Source organism: Bos grunniens, chromosome 12 (genome assembly GCF_055505025.1).
Source record: "Bos grunniens cultivar Pamir isolate PY7600 chromosome 12, Bosgru_T2T1.0, whole genome shotgun sequence".
Classification (NCBI taxonomy): Eukaryota; Metazoa; Chordata; class Mammalia; order Artiodactyla; family Bovidae; genus Bos; species Bos grunniens.
The window spans coordinates 14,682,438-14,688,422 of record NC_141176.1 but is presented as its reverse complement, the minus strand read 5'-3'; the positions used below and the strand labels follow the sequence as shown (position 1 = coordinate 14,688,422).

Below are 5,985 nucleotides of genomic sequence, written 5' to 3'. Positions count from 1 at the left end.
GCCGTCCCAGAGGGATATAATATAATCGTAATTGATTTACAAGATTGTTTTTTCACCATCCCCTTAAATGCTGAGGATAAAAAGCGATTTGCCTTTAGTTTACCAGCAGAAAATTTTAAACAGCCTCATTTAAGGTTTCAATGGAAAGTGTTGCCCCAGGGAATGAAAAATAGCCCTACTCTATGTCAAAAATTTGTTAATGCTGCTTTAGAAGATGTTAGAGCTAAATATGAACAGGTCTATATGATTCACTATATGGATGATATTTTAATAGCTCACCCTGATAGAGCTCATTTACAAACTGTCCTCCAGGATTTGACCCTGGCATTAACAGACAGAGGCTTAAAAATTGCCCCAGAGAAAATTCAAGTCAATCCGCCCATAACTTACTTAGGACGGGTTATCAATTCAGAAACTGTGACTCATGCCCCATTAAAATTGAGAAAAGATCACCTTGTTACTTTAAATGATTATCAAAAACTTTTAGGCGACATTAATTGGATCAGACCTTATTTAAAATTAACCACTGCTGAATTAAAACCTCTTTTTAACATTTTACGCGGGGATCCTGATCCAACTTCTAAGAGACAATTAACTGCTGAGGCTCAGGAGGCCTTAGAGAAAGTGGAAGCAGCTTTATCTGATAGCTATGTAAAAAGAGTTAATTTACAAGCAAACTGGCAATTCCTTTGCCTAGCTACTCCAACTGCACCTACGGGAGTTTTATGGCAAAGCGGCCCCCTAGAATGGGTCCATCTCCCCACCCAAGCTAAAAAGGTAGTAGCTTCTTATCCAGGACTGATAGCTACGTTGATATTGAAAGGAAGAAAGCGGAGCATTGAACTATTTGGCAAAGAGCCAGCAGAGATTGTAATTCCATATAATAAGGAACAACTTGATGCTCTTCTAATGTTTGATGAGGATTGGCAGATTGCCATAGGAAATTATTATGGTCAATTTTTGCATCATTTACCCTCACATGTTTTGCTGAATTTTATGTCCAAACATCCAGTTACTTTTCCCGTCAGATGCAAACAGTCTCCTATCCCAAATGCTCAGATAGCCTTTACTGATGGGTCAGCAAACGGTAAAGCCTCCATAGTTACTAAAGATCACCAAAAGGTTTTACAAACACAGGAAACTTCAGCTCAAAGAGCTGAAATAACAGCAGTCATAGAGGCTTTTGCTATGTTTGCAGATGAGGAATTTAACCTTTATTCTGATTCTCAGTATATTGTCAGGTTGTTTCCACACATTGAAACTGCGGTTTTGCCTGAAAATAAAACTACCATATTTCATTTGTTAACTAAATTACAGCAACAAATTTGGAAAAGAAATAAAATATTTTTCATTGGACACATTCGGGCTCATTCCAGATTGCCCGGCCCTTTAAATGCCTTTAATGATTTGGCTGACTTGTTAACCAGAAATACAGTGGCTACTGTGATTGAGGAGGCCAGAGCCTCTCACTCACTTCATCATCAAAATGCTACTGCTTTAAGATATCAATTCCAAATTCCCAGAGAGACTGCTCGAGAGATAGTGCGTTCTTGCTTACACTGCCCCACTGTTTATAATAGTCTACCTATGGGAGTTAATCCTCGCGGTCTTAAGCCCAATGCACTCTGGCAGATGGATGTAACTCATATCTCTTCATTTGGAAAATTGTCTTTTGTTCATGTAACTATAGATACTTTTTCTCACGTTATTATTGCAACTGCTCGTACCGGAGAGGCAGTTAAAGATGTGATACAACATCTCTTTACTTGTTTTTCATATTTGGGCCTACCAAAAGCTTTGAAAACTGACAATGCTCCTGCTTATACTTCTAAGTCTTTTCAGGAATTTTGTATGAAGTTTCAAATTAAACATAATACAGGCATCCCTTATAATCCCCAGGGACAAGCCATTGTGGAAAGAGCACACCAAACATTAAAAATCCAAATTCAAAAATTAAAAGAAGGGGAGTTTAAGTATAGCTCTCCCCATCAAATCTTGCAACATGCTCTTTTTGTAATAAATATTTTAAATGCTGATTCGGCCGGAACTACTGCAATGCTTCGCCATTGGTGCCCGGAGCAGCTGAATGCAAAACCATTAGTTAAATGGAAGGACCTCCTTTCCGGACAATGGAAAGGTCCCGACCCATTGTTAACCAGCGGTCGAGGATATGCTTGCATTTTTCCACAGGACGCAGATTCTCCAATTTGGGTTCCCGACAGATTGATTCGCCATGTCTCAGCCCCTCGGATACCGGATTCCCCGGCTGCCGCGACCCCGAAAAAGGAAGGGACCTCCTCTGCCTTCACTCCCCGCGCCAGCACGGGAAACGCCGCCGGAGTCGGGACAACTGACAACGGAGATCCCGGATGAACAAGGAACAGATCCGCCCACCAAGCAGATGTCTCAACTTCACATACAAGATATTGCTCCCCCCGATCCTTTGCCTCACAAAAGGGTGTCAGGCCGCCTGACTCAGGCGACCCAGAATGCCTCCATACCTACTTGGGGACAAATAAAAACACTCTGCCACCAGGCACGGGGAATAGCTTCCTTACAGGGATCTCCAGCTTCTCCTGAGAAAACGTTTATTGCCATGCTTGCTTTGCTTTCCTGTCAGGTAAGCGCCTCTCCTATTCCAACCAAATATTGGGCGTATCTCCCAGATCCTCCAACTTTCCAAGTTGTTACTTGGGATAATGAGCCTATACGGGTCAACACAGACCAACCTCAGCTCTTGGGAGGATCCTATACTTCTTACACTAGAGATAAATATCCTATTAACTTCAATTATACCTTCAGGGGATTAACAGGTGATTTCCCTGTTTGCTTTAACTTCCCCAATGACCCTAGAAGCTTTATTACCCCCGCCAAAGAAGGATGTGTTGGGGCCTCTAAAAAAATAATTATAACAGATTCCTGGTCTTTACATCATCGGTCAGCTTGGGTATTATTGGCTCGTATGCCCGGGATTCTTGACCCCTATGTAACCCTGCATTTCAAATCTCCACCTAAATATCCGAATTGTTATAAGGTTGCTCCTTCAGACAAAGTATGGAACACCATAGACAGTCATACAGGATATCCAACTTGGACATCTTGTACTTATGATTCAAGGATTGATTATAGGATACCAGGAGGTAGAGATTATACTATTCAGGACTGGAGCAACCCGAATCCAGGTGAGGATCCATTAGCCAATAATACATTTGAGGGCAGATTTGAGAATTGGGATAGGATTCCTCTTCCTTGGCCAATACATGCCACTAGAAGGCATCGTAATCAATTTGTTCCTCCTATGCTGTCTTATACGACTAAGAAACAGACCTATTGGCAACCTGAAATTTGGAAAGCCCTTGCTGCTACTGCTCCTGTTTCCTTATACCGCCCAGATAGCAATTCTACTTATTCTGTTTTAGCTTGTCTGCCCTCCCCTTATGTTTTTCTTTTTACTAATGACTCCAAGAGACTTAATGTACGCATGAATTATTCAGGTGGACCTAATATAGTAACCTGTGAACAATGTATGCTTTCATCTTGTTTGACCCCTCAATATAATGTTTGCTCTTTTGTGGTGTTACAACGCCCACCCTATCTCATGATACCTGTGACAGTGACTAGCCACTGGTATGACAATTACGGCCTCGCCGTGTTACAACAACTACAAGATTTAATGCGACAACGGCGATTTGTGGGCTTACTTATTTTAGGAATATCAGCTTTGATAGCAGCAATTACTTCTGTTACTGCAGCAGCGATATCATTGACTCAACAAGTGCATACTGCCCAATATGTTAATGCTATGTCTAAAAATGTCTCTTTAACTCTAGCAACACAGGAGGTTATAGATAGAAAATTGGAGATGAGAGTAGACGCCTTAGAAGAGGCAATAATGCATATTGGGACTGAGTTACAGGCTTTAAAAGTGAAAATGGCTCTGTCTTGCCACGCTGATTACCGGTGGATATGCGTGACATCTTTAAAGGTAAACGAGACAGATTATGAATGGGAAAAAATCAAAAATCATATCTCAGGTGTTTGGAACAGCTCTGACATTGGCCTGGACTTAGGGAAACTTCATAATCAAATACAGACCCTGGAACACTCTCAACTGGATTTTACTGCCGCTGGAGCAGCTAATGACTTTTTTCACACTTTCTCTAACTTCATTTCAGGAAAAAACATTCTGTCTAATATCCTTGGATACATCGCTGCTGGTGCTTTAATTTTGCTTCTCATAATCGTTCTTCCTTGTATTGTCAGGATTCTTCGGCAGAATATTCAGAAGCTCGCGACTGAGCTGCATCTGGCTGTTTTAAGAAATAAAAAAGGGGGAGATGCCGGGAGCCGGCATATTGCATATTGAGTGCATATTGCATATTGAGTGCAGCACTTTTCAGGATCTGGAATAGCTCAACTGGAATTCTATCACTGCCGGTAGCCAGCGTGAGGAACTCCGCCCATGACAAAGGTCATGAGGAAGGAGGCTCGGCATACGCAAAGGCGGGATCAAGCCTCAGGAGTCTCCCTGGAAATTCTCGAGCAATCTACCCCCAAAACCAGAGTCTGCCTACTTTCTGCTTTGTGCTGTCACCTACACCTCTGACTTTACGGGGGGCTGTCCCCCACTACCTCTCTCTGCAAAAAGAGTTAGCTTACAGCTCCAGTTAATAATTCTTGGGTGTGACAGTGTTTCAACCTACAAACTCCTTTGGAAGTCCTCTAGCCTGCCTGAATAGGTTTTTTCCGGCAACATGTGATTGTTCAGAGCCTCCCAACTGTGAGAGGCAGGAGATGTTCTAAACTGTCTAAACACAGATTCCTTTGAGTAGTTAAAAGATTGATTAGAAATTGTATTGGTGAAGGGTTTTTCACTTGTTGGGCCAATGTTTGCTGCTAAGTCTCCATATCCCTTACCTACTGTGTCCTTGGCGGTGTATTGATTGATATAATGGGTGTATAGAAATGTAAGCAGTCGCCTCAATGTTTATAATCTTGGACCCTTGAGTTAATTCTTTTCTTGATTGAGCCCACCTCACCTTTGCCCTATAGGAATGCAACTTTCTCCAATGCTTTTTGGAGGCTGGCGCCTGACTTTAAAATAATCACCTTTAGAGAAAAATAAGTTTCTTAAAATGTTAACAGGCTTCCTGGCCAGAAGATGATGTAAATCACCTAAACTTTTGCATATGATAAGTTTGAAAGCCTGACTTCGATAAGGATCAGGAACTGCTGTCTTTGCATGCCTCTACCCCTTCCCCCATTATCCTCTATGCACAACTTAAGGTATAAAACTGCTTTGGAAAATAAAGTACCTCCTTTTTTTGTTCACCGGAATTTGGTGTCCCCATGTCGTTCTTTCTTTCACCTTCTAGCTAAATTTTTCCTCTGAGGCAGGGAAGCTTGTCAAGCCTACTAATTTTGCCTGGGCTTCTAAGATCCGACCGGGGAGGCCTTAGTGTCTCCTCTCCTTCGGGAGAACGGGAGGACGCCTGCGGCCTTCGTAGGTGACATTAATTCCCTGCTTTGGAATTTTATTCAGTCTCTTTTCTTCAGTGAATTTTCCTACTGAGCTATCCTTATTTCAGCCTCTTTTCTTCACTGAATTTTACTGAGCTATCCTCATTCTATTACTCTTTATATCCTTAATTAACGTTTAATTAAGCAATTGTTTCCTGATCTTCGCCTACGCCGTCTCTCCTTCGAATACCCTGGTTCAGCCGGGGCTGGTCCCCGGCAATGTTGCCTCCAAGGGTCCTTGGAGTGGGCACAAGTGTGAACTTCCTTACTCAACCACAAGACCTCTTAACCTAAGGACTTTAAAATGCTTCAGAAAACATGAAACCACTTGTGTAAATGCAAGATGGTATGTGTTTTCCTCTGATCTCACTTTAAGACCTGAACACATACTATGTGAGCAAGCCTCAAGTTTCCTTTAAGAATACTTAGAAGATGGTTAAAGGCTTCGCTGGTGGCTCAGTTGGT

At 42.0% G+C, this 5,985-nt stretch overlaps 1 long non-coding RNA gene across 1 annotated transcript; it reads left to right on the top strand.

Annotated features, from left to right (window-relative positions):
• Window positions 1-2,084: 2,084 nt before the first annotated feature.
• LOC147361396 (uncharacterized) lies at window positions 2,085-5,337 on the top strand. The gene is made up of 2 exons (XR_015137582.1): window positions 2,085-2,620; window positions 4,264-5,337. It is a non-coding gene; the product is annotated as an uncharacterized LOC147361396 (long non-coding RNA).
• The last annotated feature ends 648 nt before the right edge of the window (window positions 5,338-5,985 follow it).